The sequence below is a fragment of the Equus asinus genome, chromosome 28 (assembly GCF_041296235.1).
Source record: "Equus asinus isolate D_3611 breed Donkey chromosome 28, EquAss-T2T_v2, whole genome shotgun sequence".
NCBI lineage: Eukaryota > Metazoa > Chordata > Mammalia > Perissodactyla > Equidae > Equus > Equus asinus.
Genome location: NC_091817.1, coordinates 21,911,206 through 21,935,246, shown reverse-complemented (window position 1 = coordinate 21,935,246; position 24,041 = coordinate 21,911,206). Strand labels below are relative to the sequence as shown.

General features: G+C 41.1%; 1 long non-coding RNA gene across 5 annotated transcripts in view; it reads left to right on the top strand.

Annotated features, from left to right (window-relative positions):
• The window catches only part of LOC139042350 (uncharacterized), a 58,926-nt gene extending 44,705 nt beyond the window's left edge, over positions 1 to 14,221 (top strand). For all 5 annotated transcript variants that reach the window (XR_011499001.1, XR_011499005.1, XR_011499000.1 and 2 more), the window contains 4 exons: positions 1,426 to 1,609; positions 2,491 to 2,663; positions 3,446 to 3,706; positions 13,862 to 14,221. This is a non-coding gene — a long non-coding RNA (uncharacterized lncRNA). The remainder of the gene's footprint in view (positions 1 to 1,425; positions 1,610 to 2,490; positions 2,664 to 3,445; positions 3,707 to 13,861) is intronic.
• Positions 14,222 to 24,041: the final 9,820 nt, after the last annotated feature.

Below are 24,041 nucleotides of genomic sequence, written 5' to 3'. Positions count from 1 at the left end.
TCGTCAGGCCATGCTGAGGCGTCCCACGGAGCACAACCAGAAGGACCCACAACTAGGATATACAACTATGTCCTTGGTGCGGGGGGGTGGGGGAGCGGTCTGGGGAGAAGAAGGAAAAAAAAAAAGAAATGGAGGTCCATAGAGGCTGAGTCATTGGCCAGATGACGTTCATGCAGCGAGCCCAGCATACCATTTATATGCTCTGGGTTTCTTATGCAGCTGTGTATGTCAGAGATATAATTTAGTTAATGGGGTGAGTTTTAAAAGGCCCACTGAAATTTCTAGATTCCTTTCAAATGAGGTGTAAGTAGCAAGGTTGTTAATAGAGCTTCTGCCACTTAGGAGCTGTGGGACCTTGGGCAGGTTTTCTCCTCCATCACATGGGGATTTGAGAGTACCTACCTGACCGGGCTGTTGAGAGGAGGATGGGGGGCGATCTATATAAAGTCCTCACAACGATGTCTGTATGTAACAGGTATTAAACATGTTAGTGGCTATTATTATTTCTGGTTATCGTTATTCTGAGAAGAATGCATTTTCAGAATGGGACAAAGTAATTATTATCATTACATTTTAGCATTTGAAAGTGTTATGACATGCTGGATATTTGGATCTATATATTATCACAATTTTAAGTATTATCATTTTCAGTATGTCATTTTATGTTGGCATTGTGTCAGAGGCTGGTGTCATATGTCAAAAGGGATTTAGCTCATTGGCTGTATGTCATAAATGTGACACAGCACTGAGAATCAGACCAGCAGTACCTGTTTTTAGCGCATGTTGGGCATACCAGCGGGGCGTTCCTGGGAGCTGGGTGACAAGCTGAGCTGTGGGAGCAGCTGAACGATTTTCTGGGGAGCCCTGAAAGACCAGAATAAGAGATGATAATTGTTCCCTAAAAACCAGTTTTCAGATGACCCCACCGTGAAATGGCACTGCAATCGTGCCGCCATGCAGAGGCCAACACTGGGCAAATGGCCCGTTACAGAAGGAGGTCCCGGGCGCCTTTGTTGAACGCTGGAAGCCGGCTTGTCTTCCTAAACAAAGCCACTGTGCTCCTGCTCTTCTTTCAAGAACAAATTGAAGGCAAATGAAATGAATTAAGAATATTAGAAATGCTTTTCTATCTTTAGGTTAGGTGGGCTATTGGAGAATACTTATATTTGGTTATTATTTTGTGATTATTGCTTTCGTATTTAGAGAAAATAATTGAAATAAATGGTTTAACTTACTTAGCTAAATTATTTTCATAAAGACACAATGCAAAATTTATATTTTCTTATTATAAATTATTCGTAATAGAAGGCCACAAGTGAAAATATGGAACTGTTCAAAACGAGTATTTTTGTCATTAATGAGATGCTTAAGGGAAGCTAGGAAATTAACCTAAAAGTTTTGTATTTCTATCCCACTTCTTTGCAGTCACTGGAAAAATGTCAGTTTCTAGAAAGTAGCACACCACTGCCTCTGGAGAATGCTGGGCACCGCGCCCCACTCAGTTCAGCTGGATAAATGCAGCTTGATGGCGGAGAGGGTGAGCGCTGGGTTTAAGGCCTAGTGCGTCAGAGGACATGGGCGTGCAGCCTGGAAGCCAGGAAATGCTAAGGTAATGTGATTATATTACCTAGTTCCAGGACTGCATATATTCCTATTGGAATATTCCTGATTCTTTGTTGTTCCTTCTTTCACCTGATGAGTTAAAAATTAATCACATTGCATTTAAAAATGTAGCATCTGACCCTCAAATTAGACATAAATTGAGTATGTTTGACCAAACTAAGGGCAACTTTATCACGTAGTAGTTATACCTATAATAGCACAACAAATTAGCAGGATATACAGAAAAACAAACAGACAACGTCACCATCGAAAAGTTGAGTTCATTGTTCGTGTGAAGTATTGTTGGAATTTGCTGGGTTTTGCTGGCTGCGGGTGTAAGCCCGGGAAAGCGCTGTAATGTAGCTCTGTCCAGGCATCTCACGGGGATGCGACTGCTTGGGGGTGGTGAGCAGGTCTTTCTGAGCAGATTCCCACCGCCCATGGCACCCTGAGTGTCATGCCCAGAGCCAGCGTTTCTCCCTATAATAATGGACACGCCCACGGGCACGCTTGCTCACACCATGCAGTGCTTCATTCCCTGAAGACCTGCTGTGCCCTTAGCTGAGAAGCCTCTGCAACGGCCCAGCAGAGAGGGAGTCATGGGCTTAATGAAAAGAACCACGCAGCATTCGTTGAGTGTCTGCTATGCCTTAGACCTTTTACATGCGTAACTATTTAATTTTTGTGGCCACACTGTAGGGTAGATATCATCCTTATTTTACAGACAAGGACGTTGAATGTGGCAGGGATAATTCTTTGTGTTGAGCAGGAACAAAATGGGACTGTAATTTTGTAAAGACTGTACTCCCCAACTCCCTGGCAGTTAGCTTGGGACCACATGACTAGTTCTAGTCAGCGGTAAATGGAATTGGCGTGTGTTACTTCCAGAGGGAACAAAGAAGAGGGGGTGTGAGGGCTCCACGCTCTCTCCTCCACTGTCACAGCAACCTGGGAGCCACGTCTGGAGCCGGCAATGTCACTAAATAAGGCAGCCTGGATTACTGAGTCATCACGTGGATGAGCGCCCCCTGCTGAATCACCCAGTTCACAGAGCACTTGAGGTAAGTAAAATTAACCTGTATTGTATTTAACCACTGATGTTCCAGAGGTTTATTTGTTACTGAAGCATACCCTAGCCTGTCTTGACTAATACATTGAGTCCCAGAGAAAATAAGTTAGCTGGTTATGATGTCGTGGATGCTGGTCTAGAACTCCCACACACATCTATGGCTGCAGAGTTCCCTTTATCATTGCTAATGTTCTCTCTCTGGTTAGGACAGGCAGGAGGGCTGAAGTCCACTCTGCAACATTTTAGTGTCCCTAGAGAATGCTGGCATGGGACATTACAGTGTAATTTTCTTTTTTTTTTTGTTTTTGTTTTTGTTTTATGGTGAGGAGGACTGGCCCTGAGCCAATCTTCCTCTTTTTTTTTTTCTCCCAAAAGCTCCAGTACACAGTTGTATATCCTAGTTGGAGATCATTCTACTTCTGTGTGGGATGCCACCACAGCATGGCTTGATGAGCAGTGTGTAGATCTGCACCCAGGATGCAAAGTGGTGAACCCCGAGCTGCCAAAGCAGAGCACACAAACTTAACCACTTGGCCACAGGCCCGGTCCCTGTAATTTTCTTTGTCTTCTTCCTCCTCACCAGCCTGTCAGTATTGGTGAGAGGAAGCAAGTTGGTGGCTGGATTAATGGATGTCCAAATGATATTTATTCCCTTGCCATTTTTTTTTTTTTTACCAATTGCCTAACTTACCAAATTAGGTGTAACTTAGGAAACAAAATAATTGCCCTTCTTGAGGGATGGTGACCAGATGACTCACTCTTCTTTGTCCAAAGGCTAGATGGTTTGACTCGAGCCACTCATCTACACTCACGGGCTGGATCCATCTCTTGACCAGAGAATGCACCAGAGGCCTGAGTGGGGTAAAGGGAAGGAGTCAGAGCCCTGGATCAGAGAAATGGCATGTGAGATCCATGTGGACCTGAGCTTATAAAGTCGTAATTCCCCAGAGCTTCTTCACGACTCCAAAGAGTATCATGCCGGTTATATGGTGGGGCCAGAAAGATGGCTCTGCTGCCCAGGATGGATTATACCAGGTTTGTACACAGTTATTCAAGAAGATTTGGTGATTTGTACTGGACATTCATTCACGTGTTCATTCATTGCTCATTTTTAATGTTTCTGAGTATTGAAAAAAGAAAGATCAATAAAACCAGCGCCCTTGGCCAGCAGTAGCTCACCATCTTGACACTGAATCGGACAAGTGAACCATAATAACAGAGCACGAGAGATAGTACACTTTGTAGAGACAAGCGTGGATTGCCATGGAGTGCCACTGAATCGCCAGAGCAGCCCCCTGATCCAGCTGGTTTGGGTGTGGGAGAGTCAGGAAGGTCTTCCCATTGGAGCAACCCCTGGGCAGGGTCTTGAAGCCCAACTAGCCCAGGCAAAGGGCTGTGCACGACATCATAAAGTCAGGGTTATTCTGACCTCAAGATTCTCTAGGGCAGCTAATCCTTAACCTCAGGACCTTGAACCCACACAATCTATGGCTGGGTCTCAGGAGTGCTATAAAACCCCTGCATGGACCCAGAATTTTGTGTGCAGCTAACTTTTTCTGATCATACTCTTACCAGATTCCCAAAGTTTTCCATCACCTCCAAAAATGTTATCATCGTTCCTCCAGAGGACACAGCAGTTCTTTGGGAAGTCTAGCTAATTTGTGGTTGAGAAATGTGCTTGCCTGTGGAAATTCGATGGTGAAGATGAGTTCACGGAGATTAATTTCCCTCCCAAGAGTTTTCCCAGATATTCTTACATTGGGGACTTAATTAAACAAGATGGCTTACAATCTCAATGCCAAGGCATTGCTTGCTCACATACCCACAATGCCTGCATGCACACACGTGCACACATGCACACTAACATTTCTAGAAAATTCGAAAGATAAACACATAATTAAAATTAAAAGGCTTTCTCCCACCTCTCGCTCTTCCCACATAGGTGAATGCTATTAGCTGTTTCTTGTATTGCCATTAAAAAAATGTGTATCACATACCAATATACAAATATTTTTATGATTATGAATGAGCTCGAGCACCATCCCACACATCTATTCACTGTTTGTGTTTTTACTTCTGTGTGTGAATTACCTCTTCATATCCTTTGTCCATTTTTCCATTGGGTGTGTCTTTTTCCAGCTGAATTACATAAACCCTTTGCCAGTTAGGGAAATGGGCCTTTATATGTTGCAAATATTTCCCCCAAATTACCTTTTGTCTTTTGTCTTTGTTTATAGTGTTTTTGTCTACCTTAAGTTTTTAAATTTATACATATTTAACTTTATCAAAACCTGGGAAATTTATTGAGAGTTAGACTAGATCTCAAGCTCCCTTCATGGGTAAAGAAGACCCTATAAATACGAATGACCACAAAACCTGGAGGAATGCGTGTCCAATGGTGGATTTGCGTGACTTTAGCGGGTGGGTGAAGGCCACTTCTGTTGTCAAGGTCTTTCCGGTGATTCTCTCGTCTCTCCTCTGAGATGCTCTCCTCGGTATTCTAGCAGCTAAGCAGTTGATACTGCAATCAAGATATGATTTTCAAGAATGTCTTTATTACTGTCAGAGAAGTCCTATGGTTCACTACAGTGACTGACTTTGTAAAACCCAGTCTCTAGCACCACGCCTGGCACTCAGAAATGTGCTGGATGAGTCTATGAATAAAAGGAACTTGATTCATGAAGGGATGGACTTCTCTAGGAAGTTTGGTGGGCTCAAAGACACTCTAAGACTTTTCCAGGGGCAGGAGAAGAAAATAAGAAATTGGAATGAAGACGTTGAATTACTTTGAGGTAGCTTTCAAATAATTTATGATACAGTTTTAAGCTTTTTGTAAAACATAGATCATCATACTTTGTGAGCTTCTACAGCTATAAAACTTAAACTATTAAAGAAAACTCCATCATCTAATGACAGAGCTTCTCAAAACCTTGATATGCCAATGAATCACCAGTGAGCTTGTTTGAATGCAAATTCTGATTCGGTTAGTCCTGGGCTAGGGCAGGACTGAGAGTGTGCATTCCCAACAAGCTACTTGTGCCCAGACCTCACGGAGGCCAGGCGCTCAGACACATAGCTCCTGGACGTTTTCCCCACGCCTGCTGTCTTCTGCTTCCTTTCTTCTTCCTTCCTTCCTTCTCTTTCTCCAGGCACGTGATCCGATGGTATTTATGTACTCGCGTACACATGCTTTATATGTGTCTTTATATTTCTAAAACATTAATTGAGAAATAGGCCATTGTTACAGAAACCACAATGTACTTCATGCAAAACCATTGGGTACAAAGGCAAAACATTGACAAATTGGTACTTTCTTGCTTGGTCACGCCTGATTTAAGGAAATGAACCCAAAATTGGCTATGTGAATTGGAAATTGACTTCAACCACATTTAAATTGTTCTCTTTAAAATATTAGCAGCTGAGTGTGTAAACCAATATTTATTTTCTAATCAAAGGTTTGCGGCAAATGGTTTATAAATGAAAGAAATGAGGGAAGAAAGCTTTGAAATGGTTCTAGTAATAGAAATGGAAATAGGATGTTTTCTTTCTCTAAATGGCAGACACAGGCCTCAACTAAAATTCATCCTGCTTTAGAAAGAGGAAATTGTATGAAAAACTCACCACTGTATAAAGGTACGAGGCTAGCACCTCTGCCTCTAATCATCGTGAGTATTTTCCGGTGGAAAAAAGTTGAAGCTCCAGCTACATTAAGAGAGAATCTATTAACAGAATAATTGTATGGAGAGGACCCCTTAAGAAAAGCTTCCAGAACTCCATTATCTTAACTGTCACTCGCCACTCCGAGTTGTCTTGGTGCTGTGTGTTTTCACGAATTACCCGAGCTGTTTGTTTTCCCTTTATCCGTCATCGCGCTGTCAGCGGGGCCATTCATAACAACTTTTGGCAGCTCGTCAGGGGAGTTCAGAGCTTGAAGAGGACCCTATCAGCTCTCACACCTCATTGTGTGAAACTGTTTACCAGCATGGCCTTTTTCTGTAAATATTACGAGCAGGGCCCTGAAAGGGCAGATGTGTGAAAACAAAATGGCCTAACTGTGTAGGGCCTGGGCTAGATGGCAGATCTGAGTTGGCTGAGAATTTGCAAGTCCTTGTGTTTCCTTTATTCTACAGAATAATACCTAGTCGCCGGTCTTGAAGTCTTGTGTATGCTGGCTAATTAGACAATATTTAATTTGACTTCACATTTGTGTCAGTTTGGTGAAAGTGAGACTTTGTAATTAGGGAGTGCGGATCGGGTTTCTGTCACAATTCTACTCCTTGCTGTAATTTAATGCACACTTTTCCAGTGCATTGTCACACTTGATGTGCTGAGTGCCCGCCACCCCCCATCTTTTATGCTTCACTAGTAACAAGGTGGCCCCTATTATACAACCAACAGCAAATGGACTCGGTCTCCTGGACTTAACGGCCTGACGTTTCTGCCAGATTCACCCATCAGAAATAATTTGCCATTTGAAATGAATGCCAGCAACTCTCCATTGAAGCAATATCACCAACCTGCAAATGGCTATGATTTTTTTTCTGTCTTTATTTTCACTGAAGTTATATATGCACAGATTTTTAAAGTGTCAAATAGTTCTAAGTTTTGTGGAGAAAAATAGAAGTCCCAGTTCCCCCTCCCCAGAGGCAACCACTTTCAACCCTTGTGGCAAATTTTTTAGAAATTGATTTCACAGTGAGAAAAAGGTTGTTTCAGTTTGCCAGTTTTGGGATGTTATAGAAACGGAACCGTTGTGACTTGCTTCACCCACTTACCATCAGGGTAGGTTTTCTTTTAATCACTCTTTTTTAAAACCAAGGTATAATTCACATACAATGAAATGCACAGATTTTCAATGTAGTTTTAACAAATGAATACACCCATGTAAATGTTCACCAAACTGTGGGGCATTTCCATCGCCCCAGAAAGTTCCCTCATACACCTTTGCAGTCAGCCCCCTCTAGGAAGCAGTCAGTTTCCTTATTTCTTTCATCATAGATGAGATGTACCTGCTCTGGAACTACTTTATGGCATGATACAGCGGTGATCTTTTATGTCTGGCTTCTTTTGCTCAGAATGACGTCTTTGAGATTCATGCAGAAATTTATTCCTTTTAGCTACCCAACAGTATTCCATGTATGAGTATACCATTGTTTGTAAATTCGCTTATTGATGATCCTTCCGTTTTTTCCAGTTTTGAGCTATTGGGTTGTCTTTTTATTATTGCTTTGTAGAAGTTCTTGTATATTCTAGATCACAAATCCTTTGTCAGCAATAGGCTTTGCAAATCTTTCTCCCGGTCTGTGTCTTATCTTTCCATTTTCTTAATGGTGTTTGATGAGCAGAAATTTTAAATTTTGATTATGTCCAATTTATGATTGTTTTTACAACTAGTGATTTTTGTGTCTTAGCAAAAAAAATCTTTGCAGATCATGCAGATATTCTCCTGTGTTTTCGTTTGGAAAACACTGAAGCTCTATAGTTTCAGATTTTACATTGAGGCCTCCTATCTCAATCTAATTTTTGTGTATGGTGTGAGGTAGAAGTCACGTTTTTTTCTTTCTTTTTAAAATTTTTAATATGGATATACAATTGTTCTAGAATCATTTGTTGCAAAAACTTCCCTTTCCCATTGGGTGTGTGTGCCTTTGTTGAAAATCAGTTGACCGTATATGTATGGACGTATTTGAGGACTTCATTCTGCTCTGTTGACTTGTTTATGTCTGCTTATGAAAATAAGACAGTGTCTTCATTGTTGTGGTCTTACAGTAAGTCTGGAAAGCAGTAGTATAAGTCTTCCAAGTTTGGTCTTCTTTTTAAGGTTATTTTTATTATTTTTCATCTTTTGCATTTTCATACACATTTACAATCAGCTTGTTAATTTCTACTAAAAGCCTCATGGAATTTTGATTGAGATTGCCCTGAATCTATTTATCAATTTGGGGAGGAATGACACTTTAGCAATGTTAATTTTCCCTTTCCCTATATGGTTGAAGTTTTTATTTAGTATCTTTCCATGCAATATTTAGTAGTTTTCAGAAGACAAGTCTTACATATCTTTTCTTAAATTTATTTTTTAGTAGTTTATGTTTTTCCTGTGATTGTAAATGAATTGTTTTTTAACTTCATTTTCTAACTGTTTGCTGATAAAAAAATCAAAATAGAATTAAATTTTGTATATTGACCTTGATTCCTATGACTTTCTTAAATTCACTTTTCAGTTCTAGTAGTTTTTTTGGGTAGAGTCTCTAGGATTTTTATACAAACAATCATGTCAACTGCAAAAAAGACAGTTTTGTTCCTTTCTTTTTAATTCGTATGCCTTTATTTTTTATCTTACATTGTTGTACTGGCTAAGACCTCCAGTATATTGTTGAATAGATGTGGAGAGAGTGGACATCTTGTTCCCTAACTAAGAAACATTCAGTATTTCTCCATTAAGTATGACATTAACTGTTGGGAGTTTTTTTGTATATGTCCATTATGAGGCTGATGAAATTCCTTTCTTTTCCTAGTTTTTTGAGAGTTTTTTTCATGAACAGGTGTGAAATTTTGTCAAAAACGTTTTTGTATCAATTGAGATTTTTTTTTTCTCTTTGATTCTGTTAATGTGTTGAATTACAACTATTGATTTCATAATGTAAAACCAACCTTGCAATCCTGGCACAAGCTCCGCTTATTAATAACATTTATCCTTTTCATATAATGCTGAATTTGATTTTTTAATATTTTATTGAGGACTTTGTGTATTTATTCATACAGGACATTGGTCTATAATTTCCTTTCTTGTAATGTCTTTGGTAGATTTTGGTGTCAGGGTTATGCTGGCCTCATAAAACAACTTGAAAAGTGTTTCCTTCTTTTTTCTCAAAGAGTTTCTGTAAGACTGATATTAATTTTTTCCTTAAGCCTTTGATAGAATTTGTGAGTAAATCCATCTGGGCCTGGGGTTTTCTTTGTTGAATGGTTTTTAATCATGAATTCAATTATGAAAATAGATATAAAACTATTTGAATTGTTCTATTTCTTCTTGTGCTAATTTTGTCAAGTGTGCTTTTCAAGACATTTGTCCCTTTGTTCTAAGCTATTGAATTTATAGGCATAAAATTGTTAGTGCTTTCGTCTTCTTGGAGAAATGACTCCCTTGTCATTCTGTAATAAGCCTCTTTGTCACTGTAGTATTTCTTGTCCTGAGCCCACTTTGATGTTAATAAAGCTACTTCAGCTTTCCTTTGAGTAGTGTCTGCATGGCATATCTTTTTTCAATCCTTCCACTTTTAGCATCTCCAAGTCCTTATATTTATAGTGGTACTTCTGGAGGCAGCATATAGTTGGTTCCTACTCTTTATCTAATTTAACAATCTCTCTTTTAATTTGTGTGGTTTACATTTAACGTGATTATCGATATGGTTGAATTAAAATGGACCCTCTAACCAGCTATTTCTATTTGTTCCATTTGTTCTTTGTTTCTTTTTTTTTTGTTTTTACCTTCTTTTTGATTAATTAAGCACTTTTTACGATTCAATGTTGTTTCTAGTATTGTAATATCATGTATACCTCTTTTGAAAAAAATTAAGTAGTTGCCTTAGAGTTTACCATATACATCTTATTAAATCAAATCTCCTTTCAAATAATACTCTCTTTCGTGTCTAGTATAAGAACAACTTCTCCTTCCCATTCTTGTTCTTTAGCTGCCACATATTTACTCTTTCATATGCTAAATACACAATACTACTATTTTTGCTTTAGGTAGTTATCTTTCAGAGCAATTAAAAGTAATAAAAAATGAATTTGAACTTTGTTTAGCTTTAGTTATTCCATTTCCTGTGCTCTTAATTTCTTTATGTAGGTTCAGGTTGCTGTCAGCTGTTGTATTCCTCTGCCTCAAGAAGTCTCTTTGGCATCACTTACAGTGTGGCTCGACTGGCAAGGAATTCAGTCAGATTTGTCTTTTGGTTTTGATTTTTGGTTCAGGAAAGTCTTTATTTCTCCTTCCTTTTTTAAAAACATTTTTACTGGGTGCAGGATTCTGACTTGATGGATTTCGTTTTCAGCTGCAGAGACCATTCCATTGCCTTCTGGCTTGCATAGTTTCGGATGGGAAGTCTACTGTAACTCTTACCTTTATTGTTTGTTCCTTTCCATGGGATGTGTCTTTTTGCACTGGCTGCCTTCATCATTTTCTCTTTGTCTCTGGTTTTCAGCACTTTGAATGGGATTTTCCTATGGTGTGGGGGTTCTTTCGCAGGAGGAGCTTTTCTTCTGCTTGGTGTTCTTTGAGTGTCTTGAGCAGTTGTTTGATATCTGTCATTCACTTTAGAAAATTCTCACATATTATTTATCCTTGTCTTTTCTCCCTGGCTTGGCAATTACACACGGGTTAGATCTTCTGGTGCTGTCCCTTATCTCCTGGATGCTCGGTTGCATTTTGAGCCCCACCCTCCCTCCTTGCCCACTGTTCTGCCACCAGTGCCAGAACTGTTATAAACCTAGTTTCCAAGTGTGTGAGGGTCTGACCAAAGAGCTTGTGTTGTTGTTGTCTCCACTCTTCTTCTCCAAACCCTTGTGGGTTTATCCCTTTAAAAGATTGTTTTCTGCCAGGACAGGAGTGAAAGTAGATGCCTGTGTGCAATCTTCCATCTTTACCTGGAAGTCTAATTTGAGTTTCATTATTTAAATTAAGCTTAAAATTAAGGACTAAATTTTCTACTATCTTTGAAATGAACTACTCTATTATATCTTATTTTCTCATTTTAAAGGATGCTTGAATTCTCAAAAATAAGAGAAAAGAATCACAAATAATAATAGCTAACATTTATTGTACACTTATTGTGTGCTAGTGTTGTAAATGCTGTTCTTGTATTAACTGACTTAGTTCTCACAGCAACTTTACAATATAGACACTCTTATTATTCTCATCTTTACAGATGAAGATAAACTGAGGCACAGTTAGATTAAGTAATTTGCCCAAAGATGCAGAAACAGAAAATGACAGAACTTGGCTTCTTAGCCACTAAATTCTAACTACCTTCAACAAATGGGAATAATCTTTGGTCTTGGCCTCTGCAGCCCTTCCTGCACTAGTGTCACCTCTCCAGGAGTCAGTCTGTTAGTTAGCAAGTACATACCTAGTGTCTGTTACGTGCCCAGAATTTTTTTGTTCACTGCAGTGGTATAAAGAAATATGGCAGGGCTGTTTCCTTGAAGGAGTCCACATCTCTCCAGAGAGAAGGCCCCCGCACATCTGAAAACCAGCTTTATGATACAGAGTGGTGTTCACTGGATCTAGATGCTCAGGAACCACGGAAAACACGTTAAAAATGATGGTGGTTATTCAAGAATTTGCTTGGTTCCTGCATTACCCATACTGCTTTTCACTTTTCCTTTTCCCTCTTTTTTGCACCTTAATTCTTAGCTATTCTACTGTTTGTAAATACTTCTTTCACAGAGCTAAATAAGAGGATTGTTTATAAGCTCAAAAGATCTTTTTAAAAGTTTAAAGTGGAAAGAGTCTCAAATTCTTGGTCACAGTGACGTGTATGTGTGTGTCTGTGTATAACTTGTAATGTACATATCAAAAGCAACATATATATCCATATGTCTATTTCTATATATGTACCTTTTATCCCAACTATCTTCTTTCCCCGTCAAGATGGATAACTGAGAACTAAGAAGTATTAGCGTTTGGTGTTCCCTAGTATTTCTGAAATAGCTGTGAGTTAAGGAAGCCTTTAACAGATACAATATTATCTTTAGATTTGTTAGCACAGTCTCTGACTCTTAAGAGGCACCTTACAAATATTTGTAGTTTCACTGATTGAATGAATGCAATTGAAAGGATCCCAATGTGAATCTTTTTATAAATAATATAGAAAATCCTCATGAGTTTGTTCTTAATTTGAAGAGATTTTCTTTTTTTTTTTTTATTTTTCCTTTTTTTCCCCAAAGCCCCCCAATACATAGCTGTATATTTTTTGTTATGGGTCCTTCTAGTTGTGGCATGTGGGATGCTGCCTCAGCATGGTCTGATGAGCAGTGCCATGTCAACGCCCAGGATTCGAACCAGTGAAACCCTGAGCCGCTAAAGCTGGAGCACTCGAACTTAACCACTCGGCCACGGGGTGGCCCCTGAAGAGATTTTCGTAATGCAATGCACATCAACATATCTTAGGGAGAAAGTTGCCAGGAAGCGCCAGAGGATTAAGGGACTGGATTCATTCTTAGCTTATGACCACCCCCTTGCCAGTGCAGTCCCTGGCAGAGAGTAGGCACTGAATAAACATTTGTTGGATGAAAAAGTTACTCATTTGACATTATTTACTCTGATGCTGAAGGAAGTCTGTGTGCTACCTAACAACCTATCCTGAGAGTAGGTTGTGCTCAGTAAGTATTCAACAAATGGTAAATAAACAGTCATTGTTATGCAGAGATTTTGGGAGTGGAGGCTGAGGCCATTTGAATCTATAAAGAATCCTGACAAGAGTCGGGAAACCTAAAGCCGAGGTGTCTGAAGGCTTCCTGCGTTTCTCTTCTAGCTTTAAGAAATTCGAGTGACATTTGTATGGCAACATGGGCACGTGGAAAGAGATGGGAGGAGATGGGAGCTGGAAGTTCTTTCCACTTTTAGAGAAATGCCCTCTACCAAGGATTTATGCAACAGGGCGGCATAGGCCCACCCTAGCAGCTCAGGATGAAAACAGCCAGAGACAATGGGATATGACACAGTAATGAGTTCTCATTTGTCACGTGTCAGCTTGCTGATATGGTCTAAGGAGATGGTGTTCAATAATTCTTAGAAATTATTTACATGGCAGTTCCTCTTACAGTTTTCAGAGTACCTCCACATGCTCTGTTTTAATTTCCACCACTGTGCTATGAGGAATCTGAAATAAATATTATCATTCCCATTTTATAGATGAGTAAATACAGTCTGAGAAGTGAAATGACCAGGCCCAAGGTCACTCAGCTACTCAGTAAATGACTGGACTTGACCCAGTCCTCACTCCGGGTTGATTCTTTTTGTCCATGAGACGAAGCAGCCACTTTGTTCTGCAGAATCCATCTATTAAGTGCTTGCAAACGTGCTAGACCCTTAAGAATTTGTGTTTATAAGATCATTTAGCAATCAGTAGCAGCCACTAAAAGAGGCAGCCTGTTTTTTAAAAACTTATTCTCTTTTTGGTCCCACAGGGAACAAAGTTTGTCCTCCTGATACAAACAATCTGGAATGATCAATAAGGAACCATCAGTGGTCAATAAGGACACATCCACGGGCTTTCATTAAAACACTCTGAGTTTTCAAGGACTCCTGGTTGACTAGAGGAGGCCGTGTGGTTCTGATGAAGCACGAGGCCGTGGATATTTGGAGCAGTCACTCTGTGCAGGGTCCAAAGCTGCAGAGCAGAATGACTCAGGACAGACAGCAGGGGAACTCTAGAAGGCGTAACCTCCCTGGCAGATGAGGTCTTGATGGATGACTCCTGATTATGGAGACCTTTTCATTTACATTCTGGGTTGTTACCAGGAATAAATCCTACTGTTTCTAATTAATGCACTCATTGTCTTTGTTTTGAATGGAAAAGAGGGGAAAATATATTGATACTTCTGTAGCAACACAGGAAATATGCTTAAACCGGAATATCTTTCTCCATCACAGGTAATATTAATCTTTACAGTTCTCCAAAGTAAATAATTATTGTATAGTTGGCTTTCTATTAGTATGGATTGGTGGTATCCTTTGTGAGTTTCCAGGAGACAATTTGTTGCAGGAAGCATTCTCTCGAGAAACCGTTCTTAAGATTATTGTCCAATTCCTCAGTGAAGAATTAGGAGCCAAATTGGCTAGGCTAAACACACAACCAGTTAGCAACAGGCTGATCTCGTCCTTCCGGGACTCTTAGCTGTCCGAGGACGGACTGATGAGGCCACAGAGGGCTCCTTGTCCAGCGAGTCCTCCCGTGGGAGGGGAGCAGCCACACCACAGCCTATCCTGAGTGAGCCCATCTTGTGTATTTCCAAGTTTACAAGTCTGTGAGCCTTGCACACGCACCCGTTCCTCTGAGGAGAGGATGATGCAATGACGAAGGTGAGGATGGCATGGCCACTGTGCCGCATTCTCTGAATAATCTCCTTTCGTTCCAACAACAACAATGGGAAATGAAAAGAATCTTCACGTTTTGAAACAAGAGCTTGGACAGACGATACAACTTGTCCAAGACCACAAGCTATAAATGGCGAAGTGAGGACCTGCCCTAGTTCTGTCTGCCCCAGCGCAGCGCTTTCTGCCATCGCCTGCACTGTCTCTACCGAAATAATGGCCTCCCTGTGGTAACCGTGAGAGGCTGGAAACGGGGGCCTGAGAGAACTTCTAAATATGAAATTATAACTCTTTGCCTGCTGAGATTCCCATTTTTAAAAACCAAGAGGAAGATTATATTAATATATTTATTTAACACTTATGTACAATATTTACATTTACAAAATGCTTTGTAGTGTAACAGAATGGGCGGACATTTTTATTTGGGCATATAATTGTCTTTTCGTTCATATTCATTTATTCCTTTGATTTATATAATATGCTCTCCACTTGGTCTTCTGAGATCATGTACAATGGTAACAAATTTAAAATAAGATTAATAAAAGATTATTTCATATCTCTCATAGGGAAAACTGACGAGGGCCATTCCAGTCTCTGTTCCTTATAAATATTATGCAAAAGAGCATAATACCGTCCCCAGAATACTGTCTGTAACACTCGCTGTGCTTGTTCATGGGGCTTTAAAGACATACTTCGCTCCTATTCGCTGTTTGTTGTGTGGTATTCGCTTTTGCCTCAGGCGCTCAGGGTGCCCAGCATCCGGATGGGTACAGCTGTGAGTGACCCGGCTTTTCGTCATTGATCACCAAGCAAAAATCCCCCAGAGAACGTTCTTGCTGACCATCCCTTCTGCCGGGAAGTCTTTTTCCCCAGATGGTCACCTAAGGGCCACCTTCTCTTCATTCAGGCCTCAAATCAAGCAGCCTGCCCTGGCCCTGGGTCCAAAAGAGCTCGTCAGTGGCGTCCCCTGGCATTCTTTTATTTTCTCTTTAGCACCTAATACTCTGTGTTAAGAACTCTAAGGTTCCAGAGTTTGGTGAGAATGGATAAAAATATACATTGATCAGCTAACGTGTCATTTTTAAGTCACTGTGATCTGCTTCACAATGAGTCCTGTAAGCCCTCCCTTCGGTGGACAGCATGCTGACAGCTCCCAGCGCGCCCCCTGGCTTCCTGAGGACTCGCGCCCTTGCTGTGGAGGCCGTGCACAGGTGCAGCTGGGAGCACAGGCCTGTATTTGGTCTCCTTACACTTTCTAAATAACTCGTATATATAATCAGTAGATTAAAAAGTTATTCTCAAAAAGTAGTTTTTCTCATCCTTGTACGCATGTGTGAATACTAACTTTTCTTCTTTAAAACTTGCAGGTAGGTGCCTAACCAGACTGGGGTTTAGAAAGGCGACTGTGGAGGCCTGTCCTGGGAGGAGGGTTGGGGCAGACTGGTTAAGTGGTTCTCAACTCAGGCTGCACGTTATTAATGATATATCCTGCCATCCAGGGCCCATCAAATCGGGATCTTGGCGGGCGAGCCCAGGCACTTGTCCTTCCTAAAGTGTGCCAGGTGATCTCATTTGCAGACCGGGGTGAGGACCGCTGGATCAGCAGGCTGCTAGTGGTCCCCTCTTAAGAAAAGTGGTGACAGGGTGCAGGGGTCAGCGGCCGCCTTCCCCGCGCCTGCCGGGCAGAGGCGCCTGATTCTCATCCAGCTCTGACTGAGCCTGGGAAGGGCTCAGGAGCCACCCTCTCCTTGTCGGTGGTTTCTGGAACTAGTCTTGCTATCTTCACCATAGTGTCCCATGAGCCCAGTGGTGCCACCACGGCACCCACTCTTTGGTCCTGGCCTCCTGTGTCGATTTCCCGATTGTTCTGCAGCTTCCTCATGGACCCTTCCCCCAAACTTCAGCCTGCTCGTCTGTGCCTGGCTACTCTTTGCGTAGCTCCTGCCGAGTCAGGGCCTGGTCCCCCATGTCCAAGCTGCTGGCTGGGGTCCTGCTTCAAACAGATTGAACCACCCGGAATCCCAGTGGCGTCTCCTTCCTGATTCTTCACCGCCTGGCGACTCCTGCTGCTGCCGGGTCAACCTCCTTGAACACGGCCCCTCAACTAGGCCTTTGAATTCATGGAGGAATAAGCCCCACCTCTTTAGCAAGAGGCCTTGCAAAGTCATGTGGCAAGGGGCCTGAATACAGGGGAGGGTGCAAAACGGGGGCCATTAATGCCATCAACTGCAGATGGGAAGCAAACGAGGGAGATACTGACTAAGCCTTTGGGAAAGAAACAAAGTGTGTGAACCTCAGCCATAGAGGGAGTTTCATTTGATCTGAGGAAATAAGGTGTGCCCGGTGAGAAAATAACCACTGTGATCACGCTGCCATGAAGCGTCCAAAAGTTTGGCAACTCAGATGTGACTTGAGAAAGGTGTGCACATTATTTAGATAAGTTAATAGTGGAAACTTCAAGTGCCTCTTACAAGCCTGAACTGGGGGAGAGACGGGGCTGGGATTGGATCCTGACAAAGACTGGTGGGCCGGCATCAGCATCGCAAAGCTGCCTTCTCCCAGGAGAGGACCGGGCGAGGCAGGGCTGCAGTGACCGCCGCAGTTGGGGTATCAGAAGTGTCTGTGGACTTGGTTGTTCCAGGTGCACTCAGTTCATCACTTCGCTTCTGGCACAGGAGCCTCAACTCTGCATCTCCCATCCTCCGGGCGCCTGGGCGGATGGTACTTCCTTACAGCCTTTGAAGTGTGAGGGAGGAAGCTTCATATATGACTTCCTTGTGGAAGCAATTAAGAGCCACCGCTCTCTTTTTTTGTGGTTTCTTCCCCTCTGACAGTGAACTGTCAACCTTGCATTGAGATGGTAGCATCAAAAGGTGGTGGAGCCCTGGGTCCCTGAGTGACTAAACTGAGCACAGCCAACTGTGGACCCACGTTGAACAGATAGCATAAGAGACGTAAACTTTTATTGTGCTAATAAATAACATCGGGGGTTGTTTTTTATTGCAGCAGAGCTTAGCTTATCCTGACCACTTCAAGGACTTTCCCCATGAATGAGCCCCTATAAAGGCTCCAGAACTTTAAAATTTACCTCTAGTCTGGTAAAATAGGGGGAAGTAATTTTTCACCACTGAGAGGGAGAAAGTTCCTGGCACCACCTTCCTATGCTCATCCAAGGCGGAAGACTCAAGAGGGTGGAGAAGTGGTGCTTGTTGACTTCCTGCTCTGGACCAGGCACTGCAAGAGATGCTGTGTGTGCACTCAACCTCTAGAACAGTATGGCTAAAAGATTTTGATTTTTATATTATAGATGGGAAAGAAGAGCTCAAAGAGGTTAAATCACTTGCCTAAAAATCACATAGCTAGTGGATGTCAGAGCTGGGACCAGAACCCAAGTCCATCTGACTTCAAAGTGGATGTCCTTTTCCTATAGCGCAAACATACAAGTGATGAATTTTTAACCCCTTTTAGCCTGTTAGTATTTTACTACTAACCATAACCTCTAGAATAATCTTTAGTTAGATCACCCTATTATTCAAAGCTATTATTCTGAGAATTTTGTTTTTTCATTTCATCCAGATTTGTTTTTACTGATCTTTGACACCTGAGGTGCTACGAATCTGTGTTTGTTTAAACTCCAATCAAACACGCTCGTGTTTGTTTTAATTTGGAATTTCATCACCGGGATATTTGGAAATGCTTCCTCTGTGGCCACAGGTTTTAACAGATGTGCGGTTTGCCCTCTATGGCGAGGATCTCAGAGGAGGGAAACAGAATGAGATGTACAGGGAGCAGGTTTACTTGTGAAGAGGGGAGAATGAAGGCTGGAGTCAGTTAACAGGGGACCTTTGGTCCCTGGGATCTTTTCAGACGCCGTCTTCGCCACCCCTAGAAACCTAGGACGCATCTGTTTCCGGAAAGCCCCAGGGATCCCCTGCGCCTCGCCACACTCAGGCGCAATCTCCGTGCGAAGCCACGCCTCACCCTCTCCGTGTGCTTGGGGTGGTTCCCTTGGCTTTTCGACCGCAGCCAAGGTGCTCCATGCAGAGATCGGCGGAGGGCGGGTCTCGGCCTGCATTCTCGGACTCATGGCATGACTTCTTGACGGAGAGCCAGGATTTTTCTCAAGTGTAACAATATTAATTATCAAGTCACTTTAAAACACGTGTGATGTATGTGTGCATTTATTTCACACGAATGGTATAAAGATTAAATACTTAATGAAGCCATTTTTCATATCAAGGATATATTTGCCCTACGCCTAGATATATCTCTCCCTTCTGTTTCTCATGAGAAATATAGCTATCTTTATTATGTAATCAGTAATATATCATTCCTTCTAAGCAGGATCTAATTTTAGCAACATGATGAATGGCCCAGGAATATGTTCCACTGCCCTCTGCAGAAAGGAATATATATCAGACCTGCTCAGGTGTGTGTCATTTCTTTATATTGGGAACCTTCAGCTCCCCAAGTGGCAGCCTGGGTTTTTCTGGCTGAAAGCCCCAAGTTCTGTTTCTGTTTCGGCTTGTGCAGACACCGTTCGGAAACGGCCATGTACGAACAATAACCAGGTTTGCTGGCTCCAGCCGAGGAGGTATGCTGCTCTCCTGTGCCTGGGTTTATTGCACCAGCTAGAAAATGACCAACTCGGTTTTTTCTTCACTTCATTTACGGGCAGGATCTGCTTGTCTAAGATTGCACTCGAGTCCCCGACAACCATCTCCCATTTTCTCCCATTTTGCCTTGAAGCAGGAATCACTTCAGTTTGACGAGCAGCATGAGGAATTAGTAGCTTTGTTTTTCTTGAGCTTCCCAGGAAAAAAAGTTTGCTTTCTTTCATGCTACCTGAGTTTCATAGCTGCTTGTGCACATTCGTAACACCTTGCATCTTGATAATGTCGTAATTTTAAAATTGTTTGAATTCATTTTTAGTTGATCTATAAGACAGTCAAAGCAGTGCTTTATCCCCACTTTGCAGAGGTGAAAATTGAGGCTTGGAGAGATTACATGACTTGTGCAAGTTCTGAGATACGGCCCGGTAAGGGATAAAATCTAAAACTCCGTATCATGCTACTGCTTATGCTTAATATTTAGTGACATCTATATAAGATGAAAGATAAAAGTTAGAGGTGTTTGTTTTTGCAACAGTTGTATGTGTAAAACTCTGAAATTCTTTGTGTAACTACTATATTTGTTGATTGTAAGGTGTCCTTTTTTCTCATATTCGTGTCTCTAAAACAGGGATACATTTTATAATTAATAGGGTATCGTAATCTAGTTGGCAGTGTTTTTTCTTTCCTAGTGGTCACAGCAGAGTGATTTTTAAAATGTCCCAAATCTTCACCCCCTCTGTCTCCATGCCCTTTGCAATGTCATTTTGCAACTCCTCCTGTCACAGTCAAGCTTATTTCCCCATGCCTTGAAAATGGGTTGGCCTTATCGTTATTTATTCTTATAGACGGTGCTTTGGTGCCCCACCCGTTCCCCTTTGCCAGGACCACTTGGGCCCGCCTGACTTCCACGTGCACCTGCGTTTCCCTTCGTGAGGGCTGTCTCTGGCTGCCTGCTGTGATGCTTAAAAATATGGTCACAGGTGCTTTGACACTCCTCCTTCCTCTCCTCTTGAACATGGGCCAGACTTCTTGACCTGACTCGCTTCTCTCAAATAGAATGTGGTGGACATGACAGTGTGACTTTCAAGACAAGGTCATAAAAGACACTGTGGTCTTGCTTTCTCTCGGATCACTTACTTTGGGGTAAGCTATACACCTTGTCCTGAGGACACTCAAGTGGTCAAATGGAGAGGTCCACATGGTAAGAAATTGAAGCCCCCAGCCAAAATCTGGCACTGACTGGCCACCCATGTGAGTGAGCCATCTTAGAAGCAGAGCTTCCAGCCTGAGTCAGGTTTTCAGATAGCTAAAGTCCTGTTGGTTTCTTAACTCGTGCAGAACCCCATAAAGCAACCTTATGAAGAACCCCAAACCAGAACCAACCAGCTAAGCTATTCCAAAATTCCTAACCTTCAAAACCAATATGAAATAATAACTATTTATTCTTGTATTAAGTCACTAGATTTGGGGATAATTTATTGCACAGCATTATATAACTAAACCCATTCACTTGGCAGGATGGAAATGTTGGCGAATTACCTCTGGAAGCATCCTTCAACCAATGACATACAGTAGTTTGTATAAATACCACAGCTTCTTCACCCCTTGGGTAGGATAACTGAACTTCCAGAGTGTCCCCCCGGGGGATTAAGTTCCATTTGCCCAGAATAGTAACTCAACTGGTAACACTCTTTATTGGCCACTTTCCCTTCCCTGTTTAACTTCTTCACTTCCTTGCTGGTGTTTCCTTCACCTTCCATATTAATTACTTGCTCTCAAGTCAATGCCTCAGAATCTCCTTTGTTATGGTAAGGAGAAATGCAAACTAAGTCAATTCCATGTAATCAGTTGCCAAGTTATGTGCATTTTTCATTTAACATTCTCTTTTCATGGTTGCAGTTCAACAGCATCAATCTGAGCTAATGCAAAAAAAAAAAAAAAGACAACAACAAAAAATCAACTCTCCCACTTCACACATATATAAATGTTGGTGAAAATATACTCCCTCCCCAATTTTTAATACAGGTTGAAACTCAAAACCAAGAAAAGAAAATCAAGTGCCAGAACAAAAGAGAATACCCAAAGTTACAGTAGTAAGAGGGAGGTGAAATGAAAATGCTCACATGTGGATCAGGAGGAGAGAGAGTTCTTGGCAGCTGAAGCTTTGAAGCTCTGTGAGCAGGATCATGTAGCCTGAGCCCCATGAGTGCCAGGAGCAGGAACCGGGGTATCTGCATAAAGCCAGGGGTCCTGAAGAGCTTCTCTAGTGTCCTCTGAGTTGGAGACAAGAAACTATCCACTAGCTTAGGGGAATAACAGGGAAACTTGTAATTTTCTTAGGCCGTGAGAGTAATAGGAATCACTCAAAAGAAATGGGAATTTGTGCCACAAGTGATATAAGGTCTGAATTCTTATTATTCATGTGCTATAGGGACCCAAACTAAGAAATTATCCTAAAATCTTGTACAGAAGTAGTAATGGTAACAACACCCCACAGGGATGCTCTAGAGCATGTGAAATTTCCATGGACTCCGCTTTCTCTCTCATCTCCGTAAGAAAGAATCTACAGAAACAAAAAGGACAGAAACCATAGGGAGAAGTCAACCACAGTGAAGTTGAGCTAATAAATGCAACAAACAGAAGAATTTGCATCTCAAGAACTAGAAATAATAGAACAACAATCTAAAAAAGGCTTTAAAATAAGTACTTTAAAACATTTCAAGATATGAAATAGTAACCACAAACCAAGAATAAAACTATTTGAAAACAGGTAGATTTGAGCAAAACATTCTAAAAATGAAAAATAATTGAAATGAAAACCTAATAGACCAGTTGAATGGTAAAGTAGATATGGCTGATGAGAGAATAAATGAATTGGAAGACAGATCTGAGGAAATCACCCAGAATATAACACCAAAGACAAAGAGATGGAAAATATAAAAATTGACCAAATGGAAAGGTCCTACATATATCTATTAAGAGTTTCGTATGGAAAAAACAGAGTAAGAAGCAAAGAGATAGTCAAATTTCCATTGTCTAAGACATGAGTCTTCAAATTAAAGCAGTACCAGGTCCCATCCAGTGTAATTAAAAGCAAATCTACTTTTAAATACAGTAGTTTAACTGCAGAGTCTCAACCTTAAAAACTACCAGAAAGAAAAAACAAATTACCTACAAACAAATAACAATTAGACTGAGAGCATACTTCTCAAAAGCAACAATAGTTGGCAGAACACAACTATTGTGAAACAAATGCAATTATAAACGTACAGGAGCAATGCACTTAAATTGCTGAGAGGAAAATGATCATTCCAGAGTAAGATAAAGTCAATTTTGGGCATCAAAAGACTTTTTTTGGCAAGTACTACTTTGTCAAGTAGTACGTGAAGATTTACCTTACCATGAAAAGAAGAAGTGACATGCAAGAAACATTTAAAAAAATGAATAATGTGTGGGTAAATATAAATAAACCTTCAATAGTAGAATTAAAAATGACTCCTTTGTAAGCATTTAAAAATCAGGTAGAAATAAATTTTTAGGTAATAAAACCATGAAAGATGGGAGAGCAGATCAGAGTTAAAGCATATATTATGGAGAAGGAGGTGAGTGGTACTGATTAATTCTAGATTTTAATTTAGATGTGAATATTAATTTAAGGATAGCCATAAAAGAATAGAGATAGAATGCATAACATGCCTACCAGTAGAAGAAACTTGGAAAGTGTGAACTGGTATATTAACCACCAAACCATGATAACAGTTTCCTCTTGGGAGAGAGAAGAGGTGATTGCAACCAGGAGGAGCTGGGGGCAAAGAAAATTTCAACTTTATCTGAAATGTCCTAAATTTTTAAAACATTTAGAAAACGAAATAAGTAGTACGTGCCTTGTATCCTTCTTTTTCCCTTTGCCTGTGAGATATGGTCCAGGCTTTTCCGTGGTATTTAAAGTCCCTCATAACCTACCCCTGCTCTTCCCAGCCACCTTAGCTCCCTCTCCAACTCTCAACACACATGTTCTATTTCCATCAGGCCAGTCGCCTCATTTTTCATACATCTTCTGCTAATTTAGGCTTCATGCCTTTGTTGTTCAAATCCTGCCAGTCCCTGAAGACCCTTCTTCCTGCCATCCAATATTGTCAATAGCAAATAGAGCTGTCTGTAGCACATAATACATAATTATATTCTGTTTAACTCTCTCTTATTTTTATATAGCTATCTTATATTTTATATCTCTTTTGTTCAGTACATTTCCCTTAAAAGATTACAGAATCCCAGCGGTCAAGAGCTGTCGTGTTGATTGTACCCTGTCCTGGAATCCCTCTGGCATGTTCCACAGCTCAGCACAGAGTAAATGCTCGGAACGTATGTGCTAAATTGAAAGCAGTCCCTCTGGTGGAAAGGCAATGGAGGAAAGGAAAGGAACAAAGGAAGTTTTGACCCTTCTTTGGTGGATAAATTGGACAGACAAAACAATAACATAAGTCACTTATTTGAAGGTTATTATCGACCTCAGCGATCTAGAATGTATTTGAGATTCAGAAAAATTCCATTAAGAACATGGGCTTTGGTGTCAGACAGACCTGTTTTGAGTTTCAATTTAGCCATGTTATCATTATCTTTATGACTGTGGACAAGTGACTTACGTAGTGTAAGTCAATTT